This window comes from Choloepus didactylus, chromosome 19 (genome assembly GCF_015220235.1).
Source record: "Choloepus didactylus isolate mChoDid1 chromosome 19, mChoDid1.pri, whole genome shotgun sequence".
Taxonomy (NCBI): Eukaryota; Metazoa; Chordata; class Mammalia; order Pilosa; family Megalonychidae; genus Choloepus; species Choloepus didactylus.
The window spans coordinates 60,533,130-60,558,799 of record NC_051325.1 but is presented as its reverse complement, the minus strand read 5'-3'; the positions used below and the strand labels follow the sequence as shown (position 1 = coordinate 60,558,799).

The 25,670-nt window shown below is 44.0% G+C and overlaps 1 pseudogene; it reads right to left on the bottom strand.

Moving 5' to 3' along the window:
* Positions 1-1,941: 1,941 nt before the first annotated feature.
* Positions 1,942-11,503, bottom strand: LOC119515320 (annotated as a pseudogene).
* Between the last annotated feature and the right edge of the window lie 14,167 nt (positions 11,504-25,670).

Below are 25,670 nucleotides of genomic sequence, written 5' to 3'. Positions count from 1 at the left end.
TGCCCTCGTGGGGTTTGGTCTGTGGCCACCCCCAGAAAGCCAGGAGGCTCCTGGCTGATGATTTCTGTGAGATGGGAGGAGGAAGGGCACTTCCCACTCCTAATGGGCTTGAGGTGCTCAGGAGGCAACCCGGACCAAAAGTTCCCAAATTGTGCTACCTGAAATGCCCCAGCTGGGCATGACTCCTTTTTCTTTCCTTCATCTTCATCCCTCTCTCCCCGCCGCAATTTGCGTAACCAGAGTACAGGGTGGCATAAGCAAAGACTTACCAGAGGGTGACCTCCTTTACAATGGCAACTTTATCAGCCCACACTCCTCTGTGTGGGGCCCTGTTCCACTCTTCTATTCACTCATCCAGCCATCCAATCACCCATCCATCCAAACATCCATCCATCCATCCATCCATCCATCCATCCATCATTCATCCATCCATCCACCCTCCCATTATTCACCTATCCATCCATCATTCATCCATCACTCATCCATCCATACACTCATCCATCGACCCACCCATTATCCACCCAACTACCCATCCACCCATCCATCCATCTATCCATCCATCCATCCATCCAACAAATGCTTATTGAGCACCTACCACATGGTTGTGGCCCACCACCTTGCTTAGGTTTTCTCCCAACATTTTTTTTTTTTTGTCTGAGGAGGATCTCATTTAATTGCTTTTTGTTATCTTGTTTACTTTCTTTCTACTCACCTCAAACCTCAGACCACAAGCTTCATAAGAGCACTAACCATTCATTCAATAGGTATTTATTGCGCACCCACTATGGACCAGTGTCTGTGATACACTGGGGATCGAGAAGTGAGGTGCAATAGCTAAGTCACTGCCCTCCTGGAGCTTATATTTTAGCAGGACGGGGAGGAAGATGAACAGACAAACCCGTAAATATACTCTCCACGTGGCAGCTGCAGCTGAGAATGGGGGGAGGGGCTTGATGAAAGGGGTTTCTTTCTTTTATCAGGGAAAGGAAATATTTCCCAGAAGACCCCACCAGATTTTCTTTTGCATCTTATTAGCCAGAACTGTATCACATAATCACATGATCACCCCTAACTGTAAGGGAGGCTGGGACAGTGAGTGTTTGGCCAAAAGGAACAGGATAGCGAAGAATTGATTAGTTCAGGACAATCAGGATTTATCTTTACGGGCTGGGACCGAGAACAGCAGGGCTGGGGGCAGCCAGCAGTGTCTGCCCGAGAGTTCCTTCTCCGGGATTTGCCCTTGTTGCGACAGAGCCCTTAATCTCTCACAGGTATCTAGAACTTTACAATTTGTAATGGGCTTGATGTACATTATCACACATCATTGTTAATACAATTCATGAGGTAATAACAGTAGATTCTAAGGAATGAGCCCTCACCTGTGAAAGGTGTTTTACAGATGCTTAATCCTCATTACAGTCATGCGATTATCACCCCATTTTACAGTGAGGGGAACTGAGGTGCAGTGAGATGACGCAACTTGCCCAAGGTTCAGTTGCTAAGTGCAGAGGACTCTGAACCCTGCACCGCATGTCCCCAGAGGCCTTGCTCTGCTGGCTCTGCCCCTCAAGACCCTGCCTGGAGAAGTGGAAGCAGTTTGTGCTTCTGCCAGCTGAGTGGGCCTGGGCAAGTCACTCTACCTCGGACACTGTTTCCTCACCTGTGAATTGGGGATCGCCGCAGAGCCTCCCTCCTCGGGTTGGGAGTACTCAACACGAGCAGACATGTCCGGTAACCAGATCATCAGGATAGCTCGGTCCTTCTTAAAGCATTTCTTCCCTTCCTGAACTCTTATTGCATTTTTTTTAAATGGTGCCATGAATATCCTCAGCAGAGCTCTGATGGTATTAGCATCAGTGCGAATTTTGTGTGCTGGGTGGCTGGCTTAATGTTTTACATTCGGTCTCTCATTTAACCCACGTAGTGTCCCGTGAGTGGGCCTTAGGAGTAGCCCGATTTTGTGGATGAGAGGAGATTGTGACAGAGCTGCCTGTCGGTGGACCCAGCATTGGAACCCAGGTCTATGTGGTCCGTGCTAGCTTTATCACTGTTGCCTCCCCGAGCTGGAGAGCACAGCTTGGGCGACTGGCAGGGTCAGCACGAGGGCGAGCGTGAGTGGCAGCTCTGTCAGGGCTGGGCAGGGCCGGAGCAGTCAGGAGCCTTGCCCTGAGCTGCACCTGTCCTGGGGGACACCGAGCCCCCTGGGTCCTCACTCGTGGTCAAGGCACTTCCTCACTGGGTTGGAGCAACGTGAGAATAAATGGTGAGTAGGTCAGGAGAGGTCGAGTTTGGGGAAAGAAAACTGAAAGGACACAGTTGGATGCACCAAATGCCCTGCAGAGCACAGCAAATAAATGTGTGTGGTGCTCTTGGTGCCCTCTGGCTTATGGGGCTGCAACCTCGAGGAGGTACATGCCAGGAAAGATAATTACCACTCGAACCAAACGGGATCCTGGTTCTCTATCTGAGCAGACCGTGAGGGATATAATGTACTTCCTTTGCAATACTTCTGTAATCTAAAAATATTCTAAAATGAAAAGTTTACTTAAACATAACTCAAAACTACCTGGGAATACCAGGTTTCTGAAGCTGTTCAGAATGTCAAAGCAGGTGCACAGCCCCAGACCCCGCTGGCCCCGGGGCTGAGCTGCCCCATGTGTGTGAGTTTGACAGACAGGCAGAGGGAGGATGTGCTGAGCTGCTTGGGAGAGAAATGGCTTGGGGTGGTGCGTTCTCTGCATGTGTGTTTGTGTGCGCTTATAAACAATGTCTTGTGTGTGTATGTAGCAGGGCAGCTTCTATTCTAAGGCATCAGATGGAAGGTATTTGCATCAGTTATTGGTATGTGAAAAAACCGTCACACCACCATTTACTTGGCTTATGATTCTGTGAGTTGGCAATCTGGGCTGGGTTCGGTGGGTGGCTCTTCTAGACTTGGTTGAACTCAATTCTGTGTTTGCTTCTGGGGGTTTGCTAGCTGTTGGGTGGATTGAGGGGGATGACTGGACAAGCTAGCCTAGGCTGCTTATTCTCCTGCAAGGTCAGGGTCCAGAGGAGAGAGGAAGCCTGCAAGGCTACTTGCAGCCGAGGCTTGGAACTGGCACAACGTGTCTTTTCGCCAGAATCAGCCCAGTTTCAAGGGATGTGGAAATAGACCCATCAATTGATGGGAGAAAATTCCAGGTCACATTGCAAAGGGGTGGGAAAATAGAGAGAAGTGGAGAATTGTGGTCATTTTTGAAATAAATCTACCACTATATCTTTTTTTAAAATAAATTTTTATTTTAGAACACTTTTATAGTTAGAGAATTACTGCAAAGGCAGTACATAGAGTTCCCATGTACCCTGTACTCAGTTTTCTCTATTATTAACTTCTTACATTAGTATGAAACATTTGTTAAAATTAATAAGTGAATATTGACAAGGTATTATTAATTAAAGTCCATACTTTATTCAGATTTCCTTAGTTTTTACCTAATGTCCTTTTTCTGTTCCAGGATCCCTTCAGGATCCCACATTACGTTTAGTTGTTATGTCTCCGTACACATCCCTTGGCTGTGACAGTTTCTTAGACTTTCCTTGATGACCTTGACAGGCTGTTTTTTTCAAGTGGTGTCCTCTTTTAAACTGTTTCATTAGAGAATTAGCTTTACAGAAAAATTATGAATAAAATACAGAGTTCTCATATACCACCCTATTACTAATACCTTTCATTAGTGTAGTTATATTTGTTGCAATTGATGAAAGAACATCTTTATATTTGTACTAATAACTATAGTCTATGGTTTGCTTCAGGGTTTGCTATTTGTGTTGTATAGTCCTATGGAATTTTTAAAAAAATGTATTACAATAAAGCAGACAACCTAACATTTCCTCTTTTAATCCCATTCAGATATATATTACAGAGCTACTAAGTTTACAATGTTGTGCTACCATCACCACCATCCATTACCAAAACTTTTCCATCATCCAAAATAGAAATTCTGTAAGATTTACGCATAAACTAGAAGTGGGATTGTCTTGTCATATGGTAATTCTATATTTAACTTTCTGAGGAAGTGCCAAATTGTCTTCTACAGAGGCAGCACCAATTTACATTCTCACCAACAATGAATGAGTGTTCCTATTTCTCCACGTCCTTGCCAACATTTGCTATTTTCTGCTTTTTTCATGGTAGCCATTCTAGTTGGTGTGAAATGGTATCACATTGTGGTTTTGATCTGCATTTCCCTAATGGCTAATGATGTTAAGCATCTTTGCATGAGCTTTTGGTCCTTTGTCTAACTTCTTTGGAGAAGTGGTTATTCAAGTCTTTTACCCATTTTTCAATTGGGTTGTTTGTCTTTTGGTTGAGTTGCATCATTTATTTGTATATTCTGGATATTGTACCCTTATTGGATATGTGGTTTTCAAATATTTTCTCCCATTGTGTAGGTTGTCATGTTATTTTCATGATAAAATCCTTTGATGCACAAAAGTTTTATGTTTTGATGAGGTCCCATTTGTCTCTTTTTTCTTTTGATGCTCGTGCTTTGTGTGTAAAGACTAAGAAACCATTGCCTAACATGAGATCCTGAAGATGCTTCCTATGTTCTCTTTTAGGAGTTTCATAGATTTGGTTCTTATTTCTAGGTCTTTAATCCATTTTGAATTGATTTTTATATATGATGTGACATAGGGGTCCACCTTCATTTTTTTCATATGAAAAGACTATTTCATATTTGTTGAAAAGACTGTTTTTTCCCAATTGAGTGGACTTGAAACCCTTGTCAAAAATCATTTGGCCATAAATGTGAGGATTGGTTTCTGAACTCTCAATTTGATTCCATTGATCCACATGTTTGTCCTTGTGCTAGTGCCATGATGTTTGATTACTGTGGCTTTACAATAAGTTTATAATAAGTTTTAAGATTGTGAACTGTGAGTCTTCCTTTGCAAATGGCTTTGGATAGCCAGGGCTCCTTGCCCTTACATATAAATGTGATGATTTTTTTTTCCATTTCTGAAAAGAAGGATGTCGGAATTTTGATTGGATTGTGTTGAATCTGTAACTCACTTTGGGTAGAATTGATGACTTAACAATATTTAGTCTTCCAGTCCATAAACATACGTCCTTCCATTTATTTAGAACTTCTTTGATTTTCTTTTTATTAGCAATGTTTTGTAGTTTTCTGTGTACAAGTCCTTTACATTCTTGGGTAGATTGATTCCTAGATATTTGATTCTATTAGTTGCTATTGTAAATGGGATTTTTTTTTTCTTGATTTCCTCTCTAGATTGTTTGTTACTAGGGTACAGAAACACTACTGATTTTGGGGTATTGATCTTGTACTATGCCACTTTGCTGAATTCATTTATTAATTCTAGTAGCTTTGTTATGGATTTTTCAGGATTTTCATGCCATCTGCAAATAGGGAAAGTTTTGCATCTTCTTTTCCAGTCTGAATGCCTTTTATTTCTTTTTCTTGCCTAATTGCTCTGACTAGAATGTCCAGTGTGACAATGGGAATTCTTATCTTGTTCCTGATCTTAGAGGGAAAGCTTTCAGTTACAAATGATGTTAGCTGTGTTTTTTTTATATATGCCCTTCTTTCCTAGTATTTTTAGGGTTTTTAAATCAAGAAAGTATGCTGGATTTTGTCAAATGCCTTTTCTGCATCAATTGAGATAATCATGTTATTTATTTCCTTTGTTATGTTAATGTGGTGTATTATATTAATTGATTTTTCTTATGTTGAATTACCCTTGCATACCTGGGATAAATCCCACTTGATCATGGTGTACAATTCTTTTATTGTGCTGTTGGATTCTAAGTTTGCTAGTATTTTTTTTTTGAGGATTTTTGTGTCTATATTTGTTCTGGTTTGCTAAAGCTGCTGTTTTGCAAAATACCAGGAGTGAATTGGTTTTTATAAAGAGGATTTATTAGGTTACAAATTTACCATTCTCAGGCCATAAAAGTGTCCAAACCAAGGCATCGACAAGAAGATACCTTCACTGAAGAAAGGCCAGTGGCATCTGGAACACCTCTGTCAGCTGGGAAGGCACATGGTTGGTGTCTGCTGGTCCTTCGCTCCAGGGTTCTGGTTTCAAAATGGCTTTCTCCAAAATGTCTCTGAGTTTCTGTCTCTCTCAGCTTCTCTCAGCTCTCTGCTTGGTTCCCCTAGGGCATTTCTCTTTAAGCATCTGGGAGTCCTCTCTTAGCTTCTCTGGGGTAAATTCTGGGCCTCATCTCTTAGCATCTCCAAATGTTCTTCTGTCTGCATCTCCCAGCATCTCCAAGCATCTGGGTCTGTTGGGCTCTCAATTCTCTTAAGGACTCCAGTGGTCTAATTAAGGCCCACCCTGAATGGGTAGGATCACACCTCCATGTAAATAATCTAATCAAAGGATCTCACTCACAGTTGGGTGGGCCACAGCTGTATGGAAACAACCTAATCAAAAAGTCCCACTTGTAATAAATCTGCCCCCATAAGATTGCATTAAAGATCATAGTCTTTACTGGGATACATCACAATTTCAAACTGGCACAATATTAATAAAGGGTATTGGTCTGTAATCTTCTTTGCTTGTGGTTTGTTTATCTGGCTTTGGCATGAGGGTAATATTGGCCTCATAGAATAAGTAAGGTAATGTTCCCTCCTATTCAATTTTTTTGGGAGAGTTTGAGCAGGATTGGCATTAATTCTTGAAATATTTGGTAAAATTCCCCTGTGAAGCCATCTGGTCCTACACTTTTCTTTGTTGGGAGGATTTTGTTTACTGATTCCATCTCTTTACTAATAACTGGTTTGTTGAGATCTTCTATTTCTTCTTGAGTCAGTGTAGGTAGTTTATGTGTTACTAGGTCCAATACGTGTAGGTTATCCAATTTGTTGGTGTGCAGTTGTTCAAGTATCCTCTTAAAGTCCTTTTTATTTATGTGGGGTTACTAGCAATGTCCCCCTTTTCATTTCTGATTTTAGTTATTTGCATTCCCATTTTTTCTTTGAGTCTAGCTGAAGTTTGTTTTATTGATCTTTTCAAAGGACCAACTTTTGGTTTTGTTGAGTCTCTCTACTGATTTTTAACTTCTATGTCATTGATTTCCACTGTTATCTTTATTTCCATTATTCTGTTTGCTTTGGGTTTAATTTGCTCTTTATTTTTTAGACTCTCCAGTTTTGAGGTTAGGTCTCTGATTTGAGATCTTTCTTTTTTTTTAAAGTAAGCATTTGAAGCTATAAATTTCTCTCTCAGAACTGCTTTTGCTGCATCCCGTAAGTTTTGGTGTGTTATATTCTCATTTTCATTTGCCTTAAGACATTTCCTAATTTCCCTTGTGATTTCTTTGGCCCGTTGGTTGTTTAAAAGTATGTAGTTTAATTTCCACATACTTGAAAATTTTCCAGTTTTCTGTCCGTTATTGATTTTTAACTTTATTCCATTGTGGTTTGAGAAGATAATTTGTATGATTTCAATATTTTTAAATTTATTAAGATTTGATTTGTGGCTCAACATATGGTCTATCTTGGAAAATGTTCCCTGTGCACCTGAGAAGGGTCATTGGCTGGAGTGTTCTGTAGTTGTCCATTAGGTCTAATTGCTTAATAGTGTTCAAGTCCTCAGTTTCCTTTTTGACCTTCTGCTTAGATGTTCTATCAATCATTGAAAGTGGTGTGTTGAATTCTTCAGCTATTATTGTAGAACTATCTATTTCTCCCTTCAATTCTGTCAAGTTTTGCTTCACCTTGTGTGGTGGATACATGTTTATAATCGTTATATCCTCTTGATGGATTGAACCTTTAATCAATATATAGTATCCTTCTTTGTCTCTTGTAATCTTTTTTTGACTTAAAATCTATCTTGTCTGACAATACAGTGGCCAATCAGGCTCTCTTTTGATTACTGTTTGCATGGAAAATCTTTTTCCACCCTTTTACTGCCATCCTCATTGTGTTTTTGCACCTGAAGCAAGTCTCTTGCAGACAGCATGTAGATGCAGAATGGTTTTCCATTCAATCCTCCAATCTCTGCCTTTTAATACAGGAATTTAATCATTGACCTTTAAGGTAATAACCGAAAAGAAAGAATTTACTCCTGTCATTCAGTTTTTTTTCTACATGTCTTGTATGTTTCTTTTCCTCAATTACTACATTACTGCTTTTTTCCTTTATTTAGTTGCTTTTTTGTAGTGTACAATTTTGATTTCCTTCTTCTTTCCTTTCTTTCTATATTTGTTAGCTATTTTCTTAGTGGTTACCTTTGTAATTATAATCAACATCTTAAACTAAAACAACTTAGTTTGGCTGTACCAACATAGTTGATTCACACAGTTCCTCCTACTTCGATCGTTGTTTTGGAGGAGGGACCGACTCCTGGATCTTCCTTCTCTGCCATCTTCTCACAGTCCCCTCCTACTGCTTTTCTTTTTTGGGGGAATATAGTAGGGAATTTTATTGTCAGAACAAGTAAGAGAAACAAGCATAGCAGAGGACACACATAAATTAATTGTTCCATCTTCCTAGACTCCAGGATCTCTCTGTAGATAGGTCAGCTCCTTAAGTAGACAAGATAATATCTGAAACATGAAACAGCAGGTGTTTGAGGCAGAGTCAAGACAATGACTGAGCATCCAACAGTGGGGAGAAATAAACAGGCAGTTTCCCTCTTTCCATTCCCCAGTAAGGTATCTATAAAGGTATGTGCCTCATTTAGGAGAAAACTGCTTTCATATAGAGATATCTTAATTTCTTCCACACTCCGGAAAAAGTGGTTTCAGTCCCTGGGCTGAACAAGGAAATCAAAATAGGGTGACAGTAGTTCCACACAAACCTCAAGACCACAATCTAACTTTGGTTACCATCTTCTTGACTTTAAAAAAGTTTAGTATCCATTTATCGATACCAAACCAGTACACAGACTGTTTTCCCTTAGGAAGTTTTCAACCAAATTGGAGTTAAATTAATCCCACTTTGAAGTGCCAGAAAGGACATGCAAGACTCGTGTTTGCTCTGTGCGACACAGCGAATGGAAGCAGCCCTCCAACAGCACCGGCCCAAGAGGCTCTGTGTGGGGCACCGGCTGCGGGTCGCGGTGATCCATTAGGTCTCCCAGGTAGGCCAGGAGAGGGGTCCCTGCCGAGGCTGCCCTAAAACTGCTCTGAGATCTCAAACAGGTCTTAGGTCCCTTTCTCCAATGAGTCCAGACACGGTGCCAGCAGGGCCTCAAGAGGGCCAGGGATGTTTAAGCTAGCCAGCAAATGTCACTGCTCTGTGGTTTGCAATGCTCAGGTGGCTAGTGGTAAAGGAATCAAGGTTCCTGGGTTTTGGAGCATCACAAACATTATTTACCTTCTAAGCAATAATTAAAGTTGTTGTCTAGGGCAAATGATGCAGATATAGGTAATGAGGGCCCTGATACATCACTGCTGAGATTAGCTTGTCTTCAAACCGGAGCAGTACAGATGGTTTCTTCCACACAATAAAGACAAGCTTTGCACGGATATTTCACAGAAGCCAATTATGTCTCTAGCTCTAGCCTCAGTTTAGCAGGTTTTTTTTTAAAAATACAAACCTTTCCTATGTCCAAGGCAAGGTAAAAAGAGGGTGGGGAGCAAGGCACCTGCTCTCCAGAGTCCCTAGAATAGAAAGCACTCTGGAACCCAGTGGGCATGAGCACACTGAAGTCATGGGGTGTGAGATTGTGGGTCCATGTGATGGATTCTTCTCTTCCATCACTGCCATGTCCATCTTGGGAAGCTTGAAGAATGTTGAGTCCTCAGCCTGTGGGTTGTCTGGACAAAGATCAGTTCCCTTGGCCAGGGCTTCTGAGCTCCACTACAGCCTCCCAAATTAGACTTCTGGAGGGATCTTTCTCCAAAAAGACTCCATTTTTCCAATGAGCTTCTTAACTTATTCCCACTTCCAAAATCCATGGTGCTAGAATCTGGGCCAGGAAAAGCTATTGAAGAAGCAGAAGTCAACCAGAATCTGGGTTTCTGCTTAGGGGAAGAGTGGGGATGCTGCCTGGTAGACTGGGCTGCTGCAGGCTCCTCTCCTTTTATTATCTCTCCACGCTGAAGCTTTAGTTTGTGGAGTGCTTCTGCTCTGTGAAGGTGCTCAGTCTCCTGGGTGGTGCAGTTCTCATGGGGCATGTACCCAGCATTGCTCAGCCCTGGCTGTTGCTCAAAATGCCGACTGCCCTCCTGGGTCTGCTTTGTGGAAAGAGGAGTCATGATGACACAGGTGGCTTCACCACTGGGACCTTGTCTGCACTCCCGGTGATGGGTCGTAGCAGAAGAGGGCACACTGTCTTCTCCTTCCGCCACCTTGGTGAGGTGCTCATACTTGTACTCTGGGATCACTGGCTTCTGGGAGATGCTGCCCAGGTCTGATGGAGGTGGAGTGACGGGCATGGGATCCTCGAGAGCCTCATCGTGGCCGAAAGCCCGGTGGTACATCTTGACGGGCAGGGACACCTCAAGAGCAGGTACTTCTGGTTGTCTGGAAGCCTTGGAAAGACTGGGATCCAGATGTTTTTTCTAGATCGAATTCCAGAGCTGAGTCCCTGCGACCACGGTGAAATGATGTGATGATTATGCTGACAGCCAGATATTCATGAGAAACATTGCCCAGCTGCTGCAAATTAGCAATGCTTCCCTGGAGGAGTCCCAGAGGTTCTCTCCCTCCACCGCCCTGGGGCTGCCTGCGGCCCGAGCCTCGCACTAAAGAGGACCCACACTCTCCAGGCTCCGTGGCGCAGTCCGGACTCAAGCCACATGGTCTCCTGCCGCCGGTTCTTGTGTAAGTCTCAGGTCCAACCGGGGAGCGCAGGCTGCCCCTCCCACTGCTTTTAAGCTGTGTTTTCTTCATGTGGCACTCACCCGATTACTGCAACCCTTTAACTGTTTTCTGGAATTTTGAGGAAGATGATTCTGCCAGTTTTTGCTAGTCGTTCAAAGATTCTGTGGGGGAGCAGCACCCTGGAGCATTTGACACCCCGACTCAGCAGCCCCCCAGATCTCCAGCTTTCTTTTGATTAGTGTTAGCATGGTACATTGTTCTCCAGCTCTTTACTTTTAACCTATCGGGGTCTTTATATTTAAAGTGAGTTTCTTGCAGACAATGTATAGTTGTGTCTTGTTTTTTATTCGCTCTCACAATCTCTATCTTTAATTGGTGTATTTAGACCATTCAGGATGAAGTGATTATTGATTATATTTGAGTTAATATCAGCCCTGTTTGTTACTGCTTTCTATTCCTATCCAGAGCCTTCTTTTTCTTCCTTCTTGCGTTTTATATGATTCCATTTTATCTCCTCTCCTAGCACATCACTTATACTTCTTTTGGAAGTTTTTAGTGGTTGCCCTAGAGTTCACAATATACATTTAAACGACTCTAAGTCTACCTTCAAATAACTGTACTTGGCCTCATGTGTCTTGCAGGTGTGTTCTCACAGAGTTTCTCAATTCCTCCCCGTTGCCCCTTTCGATGTTGCTTTCATTCGTTTCACTTACCCGCATGCTGGCAACTCAAGATAGTGTTACTGTTGTTACTTAAACAGTTATCTTTCAGCTCAAATAAGAATAAGAAAAATCAAATGTTTTGTTTTACCTTCATTTATTCTTTCTCCAATATGCTTCCTTTTATAAATGTAGCTCTGACTGTCTGACCTCTGTCAGTCTCCTCCCACTTTAAGAACATCTTCAGGCAGGCCGGGTCTGCTGGGGATACAGACCCTCGGTTTCCGTTTGTCCGAGAAAGTCTCTGCTTCTCCTTTACTTCTGAGGAAAAATCTCACTGGATGTAAATTCTAAGTTGGCATTTTTTTTTCTTTCAACTTTAAATATGTCACTCACTCTCTTCTTGCTTGTGGGACTTCTGCTGAGAAGCCCACTGTAATTGCTACCCTTGTGCCTCTAGGGTAAGGTGTTTTGTTTTCCTCTTTGGTTTCTTTCAAGATTTTCTCTTTATCTTTGCTTTTCTGAAGGTTGAATGTGAAATGCCTAGGTGTGGTGTTTTGGTGCTCTCTGAGCTTCTTGGACCTGTAGTTTGGTATCTGTCATTAATTTTGGAAAGTTCTTGGTCATTATTACTTTAAATATTCTCCTCCATTCTCTTTCTTCTGCTGCTGCTATTCCAATTATACGTATGTTACATCTTTAAAAATTGCCCTACACTTCTAGGGTGTCCTTTTCTGTTTTCATCTTTCTTTTTTTCTCTTCACATTTCAGTTCTGGAAGTTTCCATTGATGCAACTTCAAGCTCACTGACTCTTTCCTCAGCTGTGTCCTACTGGGGAGCCCGTCAAAAACAGTCTTCATTTCTGTTAGAGTACTTGATCTCTAGCATTTCCTTCTGATTCTTTCTTAGATTTTCTTTCTCCCTGGTTACATTTCTCATCTGTTACTGTGTGCTGTCTACTTTTTTCCATTAGATCCCTTAATATATTAACCATAGTTATTTTAAATTCCATGACTGATAATTCCCATGTGTTTCCTATCTGAGACTGGTTCTGATGCTTGCTTTGTCTCTTCAGACTGTGTCTTTTTCTTGCCTTTTGGTTGGCATTGGGATTTTTGTTGAAAGTCAGACATATTGAATCACACAATAGGACTGAGGTAATTGGCTTTTTGTGGAGGATTTATGTGACTCTGGCTAAGAATTGGACTGATGTTTGCTGCAGCTACAGGTGCCAGAAGGCTCACAGCCTCTAGCATGTTGGCTTTTCTCTTCCCTCTCTACTCCAGACTTCCCTGAGAGCTCCTCCCAGAGCCTGTGTCTCCAGGTTCTCTCAGCTCCACTCTGCCGTTATTATGCGGGAGCCCTGTGGGGGGTAGTAAGGTGGGGTGGTGTTCTACCATCCTCTGGTTTAAATCTCAGCCTTTAGTGGGCCTGTGCCTCTGGCCTGTGACCGTAACAAGTGTTTCTCCTCCCACCCCCACCCTTAGGTGAAGCAAGAAGTCTAGAGGGGACTTGAGTAGAAGAAGACCCTTCCCCCACAGCTCTGGGACAAGGCTCAAATTCGCCTTTTCCCTGGAGCGCAGGCCTTTGTGCTGGAGAAGGTTCCGGAGCCTTCTATTTCATGAGGTCCCCTCGTGGTTGCAGGGCCACAGGAGGATCTTCCCAAGTTCTTCACAGTGAGAATCTGGTGGGATTCTTGGAAATAAAGCCTATGAAAGTGCAGAGCCCCTCTAAGACTGGGTCCCCCAGGAATTTCTTACTCTCACTAGTCCACACGCAGCCTCCAGAAATTCTTCAAATTTCTTTTCCTACCAGTTTCTTACCCGTTTGTGGCTCCAGTGGCATCTGTTCCAGGTAAGTGGGTCTCAGCCGTGTCTCTCTCCAGACTTCAGGTGTGGTTTGCCCTGGGACTGCAGTTCTCTGAGGGGTCCAAGAAAAGCTGATTTTCTGTTTGTCCAGATTTTTCTTGTTGAAAGGATGGGAGTGATGACTTCTAAGCTCTTTATATATCATGATTGAAACTGGAAGTCCACAGTATTTTTCATATTGTAGAATGCATTTTCTCTTTTGATGGGTTCTCTCTCTTTTTCCCTTAGAACCCATAAAGACAAACTTTGATTCGTTGCAGTGGCAGTGCCATTTATTCCATTCATCATAACATCTCTGTGCCAAAAGGATTGTTATCCCCCATTTAGGGTAGAGAAATTTAAAACTTAGCGAGGCTGAAGTCAAACAGCCTGTGGATGGCAGAGATGGGTTCAAAAATGACTCGATCCGGCTCCATGCTGGGGCCCGTTCCATGAATCCAAGCTCCGTGTGGTGCTGTCTTTGGTTGCAAATAAACTAATTAATAAAAACATGTGTCTTTTCACGTGTCCTTCCCATCCATCCCAGTAGGTAATCTCTTGGGGGGTTTTTGACATCAACTGTGAGATTGGGCCAAAGCTTCCAGAGACTTTGGCTTCATTCCCCAGAGCAGGGGTCAACAGACTTTTTCTGAAATGGCAAGAAAGTAAATATTTTCAGCTTTGTGGGTCATAGGGTCTCTGTCGCAACTACTCGACTGTGCCGTAGTAGCGCAAAAGCGTAGACAATAAGTAAGTAAATGCACATGACTGTGTTTCAATAAAAACTTTGAGATTTGACTTTCCTATAGTTTTCAGATGTCACAAAATCATATTCTTTTGATTTTTTCAACTATTAAAGATATAAAAACCATTCTTATCTCACAGGGTGTTCAAAAATCAGTGGCGAATGGAAACAATCCAAGTGTCCATCAACAGGTGAATGGGTAAACAAAATGTGGTATATGCACACAATGGAGGATTATTCAACCATAAAAAGCAATGAAGCTTTGATGCACAGTACACCTTGGATGAACCTTGAAGACATTATGCTAAGTGAAAGAAGCCAGACACAAAAGGACGGATACTATGTGATTCCACTTGTACAAAATACATAAACTAAGCAAATTCATAGAGACAGAAAGTAGATTGGAGGTTACTAGGAGCTGGGGGATGATGAATTGAGAGTTAGTGCTTAATGGGGACAGAGTTTGTTTGGGGTGATGAAAAAGATTTGGTAAAGGATGGTGGTGATGGTTGTACGACATTGTTGATGTAATTAATTCCACTGAATGGTGCACTTCAGAATGGTTAAAATGGCAAATTTAATGAGATGCATATATATGCACATTACTCCCCCAAATTTAATAACAAAACAAACAAAACAGGTGGTGAGCCGGGTTTGGCCCACAGGCTGTGGCATGCTGACCGCTGGCCTCGAGTCACGCCACCTTCAGTGTTTAGGATGAAGGCTGAGGGCCATACTAGAAAGGCTTACTTAAGCTTTGGATGTTCCTAATGTAAAAATGCAGGGAAAGGATATTTATGATAACGATGGACGTTTAGGAGGCAGGCGCTGTCCTAATTACTTTCTTTCAGGGTTCACGGACCCAGTTTCTTCTTTTCCAGACCACCCCAGGTCTGTGTGTGAACCTCACACCTCAAAAGCCCCAGGACAGTCTTCTCTGAGCCTGGAACATGCTGGATGTGTGTTAGCACACGCGGCAAATAGCGGAGCCTCCGAACACAGTCGCAGCTTTGCCGTAATGAGCCCCCGCGCCGGTAAGTGTCGCTTAAGCTACCGGAGCGTGGGAACGTCCCATTAAACATGCGGCGTGACTTAACGCAGCCCGTGTCTCGGCTCCTTAGCCTGGGTAACAGCTCCCTGCCTTGGTACCAGGCGCTTTGAACATTAATAATTGAGAAAAATTTAGGAAGACGACAGGAAAGTTTCTTCTTCCTCTTTACGGAGAAAACAAATGTGTCTTTCTGCAGACTCTGCCAAGGCTGGATTTTACTGATTTAGCAGATGGAGCTGGCACATGTGAGCCTGTGGCCGCAGTTGTCTGGTTTTTCCAGTCTGAGGGGTTTGTGACTGCATCCACAGCACAGATATTGGCAAATTTTCATCTCTCCCGACGCCTCTGTTCTTCTAACCCGTAACACTGCTTAAGGTGGGGTTGGGGGCCCTGTGGGGAGACTAGGGTGAGAACAAGGCCAGAGGAGTGGTGATTGGAAGAGCTTAATGTATTCTTCACTGTCTTGCTCGCAGTGGCATGGCAGTCCCTTCTCAGTGCCGGCCCCTGCTGGGGTCGGAGCCCCTTTGCTGTCCAGTGCCGAGGTCAGAGAGCCCAGACAGAGTCATAGCTTCTTTCCAGCACCCCTCATGTTTTGCCAGCCACGTGCTCCATTGAATAAACCATTCAAGTGCAAGCGAGAGCAAAGGAAAAGGATTGGGAATGTGCGTTTGCAGATTCGGATGGCTGCGGGGGCTTTACTTCGGCTGTATATGAAATTGTCCTCTCCACTAATAGCTTTCTGTCTGGAGCACAGAATTCAAAACTTGGGCACTTTCTTTGATCATTCCATGTTCTGTATTAATTGTTTAGGGGAAAAGGAAACAAGAATTTAAACGGGTTTGGGACCTGGGTTTATGAACAATCCCCTCTTCAAAGCTGTCTGAGTTTTCTGGTGCTGCTCTAACAAATCACCACAAAGTTAGTGGCTTAAGACAAATTTATTATCTCACAGTTCTGGAAGTTAGAAGTTCCAGAATGAAGATGTTGGCTGGGCTGCATCCGTTTGGAGGGTCTGGGGAAAATCCCTCCCCTAGCCGTTTTCAGCTTCCAGAAGCTGCCCACATTTTCTGGCTTGTGGCCTCTTCCTCTGTCTTCAAAGCCAGCAGAGTAGCATCTTCAAAGCTCTCTCTCTCCTTCTGATTCCAACTCCCCTGCCTCTGTTTTTCTCTTCTAAGGACTCTGGTGATTACATCAGGCCCACCTGGATAGTCCAGGAAAATACAAGGTAATTGCCCCATCTCAAGAGCCTTAACTTAATCACACCTGCAAAGTTTCTTTTGTCATCTAAGGTGACATATGCACAGGTTTTGGGGGTTAGAACATGACATCTTTTTGGGGGCCATGATTCTGTCTGCCACAAAAGCATTTTGTATTACATTTCTCCTTACCAGTTACCCCTTGGTAACAGGTGGAGTCACAAAATCAGAATCATGTGGTTCAGGCTTGCTGGTTGCAAGTAACAGAAACACATCTAATTTGCTTAAGCCAAAAAGGGGGATGTGTTATTCTAGAAAGTCTGAGACCAGGAAGTAGCGTCAAGCCCCACGAAGGCTCAGAACCAGGAACCGGAAAGATCCCACGAGCCAGGAAAGCTTCTCTCTCTGGAGCCACTCAGTTCCCATCCCTGCACTCCCTTCACACTCCTCTTTCCAGAACCCCAAATCCGAATTCCTTGGGGAGAAAATCTGATGGGTCTAAATTGGGTAATCCAATCAGCCTGGTGCCAGGCAACGCCAGCCAAAAAGGTAAGGGTGCCCTAGTGTGTCAGTCAGGGTAGGCCAAATGCTGAGACAAATAACCCCAAAATCTCAGTGGCTTGACAAAAAGTTTTTTTTTTTTTGGTCAATCACAGCCCAGTCCAGGGTGGGGTGGCTGGGGCCTGTTTCACAGTCATTTAGGGCCCAAGGCTCTCCTGGTAAAGCTGTGTAGAAAAGTGGGAGGTTGGATGGGGTTTGTTTGAAAGCCCCTCTTTGCTCAGCTTAGACTCTGCGAGGGATGTCGGAAAGGGGTATCTGACCTGAGTCGGAGGCATATTCCCCATTGCTGATCACAATCGCTTCCCAAAACGAGCCCCTGAGTGGGCACAGCCAAATAACTCTCTGGTGTCCCTCTGTTTGGGTGACCAGCCATCCAGGTTTTCCTGTGATGGAGGGAGTTCCTGGGATGTGGGATGTCGAGTTTAAAAACTGGGACAGTTTTGGCCCTACCAGAATGAGATGTTCACCCTATTCTTTGTTCATCTATGTATTTTCAATAAATTGGGATAACTCTGACTTGTCACCCTAGAATTAGAAAAAGAGGAACCCTACACACAGTCACACCAGCTCCCTGGTCACAAATACCTGTTTCCCAAATCTTGTTGGCCAAACTTTTTTCCTTTCCTTCTGAGAGGAGAATCTATATGGCCTGGCACACGTACAGTGCTTTCTTAAAAATGTGAGTGGTTTTCGTGGTTGGGAGATTTCAGTTTAAAGGACAAATCTCTAAGTTCTTTTGAGAAATCAGGAGACCTGGCCATGCTGGGCTGTTTCCCAATAGGAACCATTGGCTGGAGCTGCATGGAGGTTGCCCATTTGGGTGGGGCCTGTGCGCCCCCATTTCCTGCAGCTGTCACTACTTTCCATTTTCTCTTTGTGTTCCAGTTTGCTAATGCTGCCATTATGCAAAATACCAGAAATGGATTGATTTTTATAAAGGGGGTTTAGTTGGTTGCAAATTTACAGGCTGAAGGCCATAAAAGTGTCCAAGCTAAGGCATCAACAATAGGATATCTTCACAGAAGAATGGCCAGTGGTGTCTGGAACACCTCTGTTAGCTGGGAAGACACGTGGCTGGTGTCTTCTTCCTTTGCTCCCGGGTTGTGTTTCAACATGGAGTTCTCCAAAATGTCTCTCTTAGCTGCAGCACTGAGCAACTTCTGTCTGAGCTCTTATAGTGCTCTTGTAAACTAATCAAGACCCACACTGAACGGGTGGGGCCACACCTCCATGGAAACAATCCAATCAAAGGCATTACCCACAGTTGGCTGGGTCACATCTCCATGGAAACAACTTCATCCAGAGATTCCAACCTAATCAATATGAATACGTTTGCCCCCACAAGACTTCATTAAAAAACATGGCATTTTGGGTGGAAACAATACATCCAAACTGGCACACTTTGTTAACCTCTTTTTTATTTTGAAATAATTTCAATCTTACAGGACAGTTTCAAAAATAATACAAAACACACACAGAGAACTCCAATGTATGCCTCACTCAGATACCCTGATCCACCAACTTGTAACATTTTGCCGTATTTGCTGCATCACTCTATCTGTCCATCTATGTATCCCTTTCTCCCTCCCTCTTTCCCTCTCTCTCTCACTCTCTCCCTCCTCATCTATTTATCTATTTTTTAAGCATTTGAGAGTAGTTTGTATACATCATGCTCCTTGAACACTAAATACTTCCATGTATATTTCCTAAGAACAAGGATATTTACTTATGTAACCAATTGTCAAGTTCAGGAAATTTAACCTTGATGAAAAGCTGACAGTCTATATTCCAACTTTTTTCATGTGTCCTTTTAGGCATTTTCCACTTCATTATTAGATCCAGTTCAGGATCATCTATTGCATTTGTCATTGTCTCTTTAGACCCTCTTGCTCTTTTTTTTTTTTTTTTTTTTGAATTGTGGAAATATGAAGACAACATGAAATTTCTCATCTCAGCCATTCAGCGGGATTAATCACATTCGCAGTTTTCACTACTATCACCACCATCCATTTTCAGAACTTTCCCATCACCCCAAACAGAAACCCTGCACCCATAATTATGCATTATCTTCCCATTGTCCCTCCCCTCTGCTCCTGGTAACCCGTACTCTGCTTTTCTGTCTCTATGAGTTTGCATATTCTAGTTATTTCATGTAAATAAAATCATACAGTATCTGTGCCTTTATGTCAGACCTATTTCACTCAACATAATGTCTTCAAGGTTCATCTACATTGTCGCATGTATCAGAACTTCATTTGTTTTTTTATGACTGACTAAAATTCCATTGTATGGACATATCACATTTTGTTTATCCATTCATCTGTTGATGGACATTTGGGTTGTTTTGGCCCCTGTGAATTATGCAGCTATGGACACTGGTGTACAAATATCTAGGTATATATCCTGGAAGTGGGATCATAGAAGTGGGTATGTGGCAGCTCTATGCTTAATTTTTTGAGGTGCTGCCAAACTGTTTTCCACAGTGGCTGCAACATTGTACATTTCCACCAATAATGTACAAAGTTTCTTATTTCTGCACATCCTTGCCAATGCTTATTATTTTCCATTTTTAAAATACAGCTATTCCAGAGGGTGTGAGGTAGTACCTCATTGCAGTTTGCAATTCCCTAATGGCTAATAATATTGAACATCCTTTCCTGTGCTTTTTGGCCATTCATGTATCTTCTTTGGAGAAATGTCTATTCAAATCATTGGCCCATTTTAAAATTGGGTTGTCTTTTTGTAGTTGAGTTGTAGGAACTCTTTATATATTCTGGATATTAAGTCCTTATCAGAGGTAAGTTTTCCAAATATTTTCAACCATTCTTTAGGTTATCTTTTCACTTTCTTGATAATGCCCTTTAATGCACACCAGATTTTAATTTTGAAGAGGTCCAATTTATCTATTTTTTCTTTTGTTGCTCGTGCTTTTGGTGTATGGTTGAGTTTTCAGTGGGTGGTGTTTTGTTTCTTAACTTCAATCCAATCAACCCTGGAAGAAGAGAAATTGGTCTTGATTTCTCCCGTGAAACACGAATCTCTTTTGGAGATTTCTAGGATCCATTTTGCTCTCGTGGGGAGAAGGCAATCAGGAGGAAGGCAGCCAGCTGGGTGAAAGTATAGAAGCCATTTCCCCTCCAGTGATTTCAAGTCGATCAAGCACATGACCTGCTTCTGCCAGCATTGTAACCTTCCTGTTTTAACACCCAGACATGAAGCCAGCCCTGGGGAGCCTCAGTATTTCTGGAGAACTCAAACCAGAGTTGTTCACCTCTCATTTTTCTTTACAGCAGGGCCTCTGCTTTCTTTTGAGCTTGCCTGGGAGAGTCAGAAGTTTCTATTTACTGGCCAGAAAGGAGGCTGAAGGGTTCGAAGCTTGCTTTGAAGCCCGTTCCTGGGGTTTGGATTGTGTTCCAAGGCTTGCAGCATGGCTGCGTTCACCTTGAATCAAAAGCAAGAGACGGAAAGGGCAGGTTGTGGTAAAAAAATATATTGGAGAAACACTAAAAAATACTGTCCTAGTTATCTATAAAGGATGTTTAACTCAGCCTTTCCGACAGCGCTCAATGCCACAGCAGCTTTTCCTGACTCCAATTAACTCTTAAAAAATTAGGGAACAATGAAAATAAAGGAAGTTGACATGGCACAGCCTTGCCACATATTAACCTAGTTAAGTGTGGGTGGTGAGGACCATCTCATCAATACACAGGGGCTCTCATTTGGGGGGTGGGGGCAAAGTGTTTTTCAAAATATTTATTTACAGAACCAATGTTTGTTGAGTGCTTATTTTGTGCCCAGCTGGGTGCGAGCCCAGTGGCATGTCTCGGGGCAGGTCCTGTCCAGAGCAGACTCTGAGATGAGGATTGGGGTACGACGGATTGATTAAGGATGCATCCTCGGGAGAAATTGCCGTGGGAGAGGGAGGTAGAACAGAGAAGGGGGGTAAGCCAAGCTGGGGTGTGATGGCTGGTGATGCCCAGCCCCAGGCCGTTCCCTCGGGGGGCCCCTGAGCATGATCTACCCCAGGGAGGCCCCACGTGGCGGCCAAGGAGCTGGGTGCTTGCCCTCGCACACAGGTCAGGGCTGGGCGGTGGGCACTTGCCGGTGCCCACAGGGGCATGTCCAGTGACCAGGACACTCCTTGAAGGCCCAGGTTTGGGCCATCAGCAGGAAGCATGAGAAACCCAGGGCTGGGGACTCAGCGGTGGGAAAGGGGAGTGAGGGTGAGTGTGGGCCAGACAGTGTCCACAGCACATGGCGGGTGGGGGCGGGTTTCAAGAACAGTTTTTGGAGGACAGCGGAGTTGACAGGAGATGGAAACTGAAGTTAGAGGGGTTAAGGAGGCCATCTAAGAGGGCATTGTGGGAGTATTCTGGATGCCCTGGGAGCAGGACAGGGGCTGGAGTGGGGTTGGGCCTTCAGACCGCACTGGGGAAGTCCATGGGTGGCTTTGAGCCGGGCGGCGGGGGCAGGCAGGGTCCATGTCCACTCTCAGAGGCGGTGCTAGAAGAAGGGGTTGGAGACCCTGGGAGGATGTTGGGGCCTGCTCACAGGTCATGGCCGAGCTGACAGGGGAAGGGGAGTCTCAGGTTTGGGGAGAGAGAGATGATGTGGGAAAACCGAGAGGGCAACCCCAGTCCCACACAAAGGAAGCCATTGTTTCTCGCAGGCAACAGATCTTTGGGAAACTCCCAGCCTTGGTTCTTTGCTAGACTCCTGGTGAGTTCAATGTGCGCTCCTGAGAGCCCTGACATGGGTGGGACACTTGGGGACACGACCCCCTCAAATTCCCTGTCCTTTGGTAAGTTCTTTTGGGTGGTGTTAGCACCGAGGACACGATGTACCTAAATGTGTTGTTTACAGAATCTGCCAGAAAACCATGTGTGATGGTTTTTACCCCTGGGCCTTCTGTCCCCTTCCAATCCGGTCTCAAGAGCACGTGAGTGAGTCTTGAGAGAAGAAATGGCCTGGCCTCGCTGGATTAAAGCTATCCTACAGCTCCCTGCTGTTTCAGGATCAAGACCAAGTTCCCTAGAAAGCTGCACCCGAGTCCCACAGAGAGGACCAGGGCTCTGATGCTGGTTGCAGCCTGGACTCAGCTCTAGGAGGGGCAGGCTCCGTGGGGTGGGGATGGCCGAGCCACAGGTGCTTGGAATCACCTTCCCCTGAAGATGGTCATCACAGACCTGGCTTCTCAGCTGGAGACATGTTGGGTTGCTGCTGCCCTGCTCCCCTTGGGTGGGTCTGAATGTGGGACTTGGGGGTCCACCTGCTGTGGGCCGGGCAGGGGACACACACAGGGGAAGCAGGGTTGGGGGCACCGGGGGAGCTGCTGCCCCCTCTGCAGAGCAGCTGTTTCTCCAGCCGAGGACGGCCACATGGCAACAAGCAGCGGCTGGCCAGATCCCCTGGACATCCAAATTTATATGCGATGCTGCCGCTAAATTTTTGGTGACTGGCTCAAAAAGTGTGTAAATACCCTGTGAACAAAAAAAACAGCAAAACCAGCAAACACCACCAAAATTGCACTGTGGGCCCAATTTCGCTGCTCCATGGTGGGCTCTCTGGAGGAGCCTGGAGACTGCGGGGGTGGGGTTCGGGAAGGGGGTGCAGAAGCAAGATGGCTAGGAGCACGAGGTTGTGAGTTAGACAGACTTGGTTCCAAGGCTCATCTCGCACCTTGCTGGCTGCCCTGTCTTGTTTTTTTCTCATCCAAAGAAGAGGGAACATTTTGTTGGCAGCGTGTGCCACTGAGGATTTTATCTCTGGTTGAGCTTGGCGCGTGGTGATGGCTTGTACGGGTCACTGATCTGTTATAGGGGAGCAGCGAGGGGTCCTGTGGTACCCACCTTCTTAAAACACAGTGACGGACTCGAAAGGAACAAGGAGGGCAGGAGCCAAGCAATCTGGGCAAGGAGAGAACAGAAGGAATGGCTTCTTCTTGGGGATTTTCTTTCATAACAAAAGGGTTGGTTATAAAATTCAATTTTGGGGACGGTTTGATTTGGTAATCAGTTGAAGAAAGATGCTGGGTTTTAATTTGCTTAGTAATATTGGCTAAGACCCCCCTGCCTCAAAGACAGCTCTTGTGTTATTTTTATAATATTTATTATGCCTTTTTATAAAAGTAATATATGTTCACAGAAAAAGGAGGAAAGAACAAAAAAGAAAAAATAATAATCTTACCACCTAAAGAAAACTTCTGTAAATGTTTTGTTTTATTTCTTTTTCTTCTCTTCCTATGCTTTCTGTAAAATTAGGACCATATGCTACCTACTGTTTAAAGCCTGTTTTTGTCCAATTTAACAATATACTGTAAAACTCTGTCGTTTTGCATGAATGTTCTTTACCTTCATGAGTTTAAATGACTGCGTGGGATTCTGTCACATGTATGTACTCAGAGGTACAGACCTAACCCCTGTTGCCAAACATTTAGGCTGTTTCCAAGTTTTTCTGTTGTAAATATCAACACTGGAATCAATGTCTTCTTTGTGTATCTATCGCCAGTTGAGAGAAACCACCTGCTTAAAGCTTTGAGTTTCTGGCTTTGTTCTCCCCAGAGAAATTTTCTGTTTACTTTTACTCTTCAGCTGCTGGGGGTCAATGAGCTGAATGCAGCACGAGCTATGAATGTGAAAGAAATAATGACAATAAATACTCATGTTTCAAATATTTTACCTGTATTAACTCATTAGCCCTTACAATTACACCATGAGAGAGTTATTATTATTATCCTTTTATATATGGAAAACAGAGGCAAACAGAGGCCTAGAGAGACATGAGGAGCTGGGATTGACACTCAGGCAGGCGGGCTCCTGCGTGCATGCTCCCACCACCGTTCTCTGCCTCCTGGAAGGTTCTCCTAGGTTCCGATGGTGTGCGAGTGCTGGGAGTCCTTGTACGATGAGTTTGAATTGGAAGGTTGAAAGAGTCTCTGAGAGCAATTTTTTAAAGCTCTGACCCAGGATGAACTGGAGAGTTTCATCACGGATCCCAAAGGCTCATTCCAAAAGCACCAGAAAAAGAAGTCAGGCACAGAGCTTTCCGCATGATCACCAGATATTCTCCTCCTCAACTCTGTGAGGTGTGAACACTCATCACCAGCGTATCCCTTCCATCACCATCATCATCACCATCATCACCTTCATCATCACCATCATCATCACCATCATCACCATCAGCATCACCTTCATCAACATCATCATAGCCATCAGCATCACTTTCGTCATCACCTTCATCATAATTGTCATCACCACCTTCATTATCATCACCATCATCATCATCGCCACCACCACCTTTGTCATCATCGCCATCAGCATCACCTTCATCATCATTGTCATCATCGCCATCAGCATCGCCTTCGTCATCACCATCATCACCATCATCATCACCATCATCACCATCAGCATCACTTTCATCAACATCATCATTGCCATCAGCATCACTTTTGTCATCATCACCTTCATCATAATTGTCATCACCACCTTCATTATCATCACCATCATCACCTTTGTCATCATCATCATCATTGCCACCACCACCTTCATCATCATCGCCATCAGCATCACCTTCATCATCATTGTCATCATCATCGCCATCAGCATCGCCTTCGTCATCACCATCATCACCATCATCACCACCATCATCATTGTAGTCGTCATCGCCATCATCTGGGACCCACACCACGCCCCCCCAGGCTCCCTCCATCTCCATCACCCGGCTCCGCTCTTCTCTCTCAGCCAGGCTCTACCCTCAGGGCAGCAGATCCAGGCTCACTGCTCGTACTCCTGGCAGCCCAGGGCAGAGACAGCGTCACATTCCAAGCTAGTCAGCAGGTCTGGGATTGACTCGGCTTCCTCTGCTAGGGCCACGTGCCCATCCTTGGACCAACCACACGCCCGTCCACGGATGGGGTGGAGGGGTTGCAGGAGTGCATATAAAGCCCACCTGAACCGTGTAGACCAAAATATTGGGGGGGGGGGGTGTCTCCAAAAGGAGACCAAGAAGCTGATATAGAAAGGAAGAATGGAAACTGGGCAAATAAAGACAAGCTGTTTTTCACATCCTTAAGAGGGTTTTGAGGAGGGGAGGAAACACTCGGATTTTCATTTTGGGCTTGCAGGGTGTGTGGGTACGAGTCTTTTCAGACCAGCAGGGGGCGCCCTTTCAACTGGCCGAGCCCCGTATGGGCAGGTGCTAGAGCTCATCCTTTTTTTCAAACAACAAGAACAACAAAAAACAGCTTTATTCACACACCACACAATCCATCCAAAGTGTACAATCAATGGCTCTTGTTATAATCACATAGTTATGCATTCACCACCACAATCAATATGAGAACCTTCTCATTTCTCTGAAAAAAATACCATATCCCTTATACCCCCTATTACTGGTATTTAGCTTTGGTATAGCCTTTGTTACAATTGATGAAAGAATATTACACTCTCACTGTTAACTATAGTCTTTAGTTTGCATTAATTGTTTTTTCCCATAAAAAGCCTGTTATTAACACCTTGTAATAGTGAGGTACATCTGTTCTAGTTCATGTATGAACCTTCTTATACTTGTACAATTAACCATGGTCATTGTCCACTATAGGTTTCACTGTGTTATACAGTCCCAGGTTTTATCCTCCAGCTTTCCTTCTTGTGACATACATGACCCTGGGATTCCTGTTTCAACCACACTCGCACTCAGCCTTGTTAATTACACTTACAGGATTGTGCTACCATCACACACTATTGTTCTATCCATTTCTAAACATTTGCAATCAACCTTATCAATTATTCTTAACATATTAAGTGCGGTCGCAGTTGATTCGTCTGA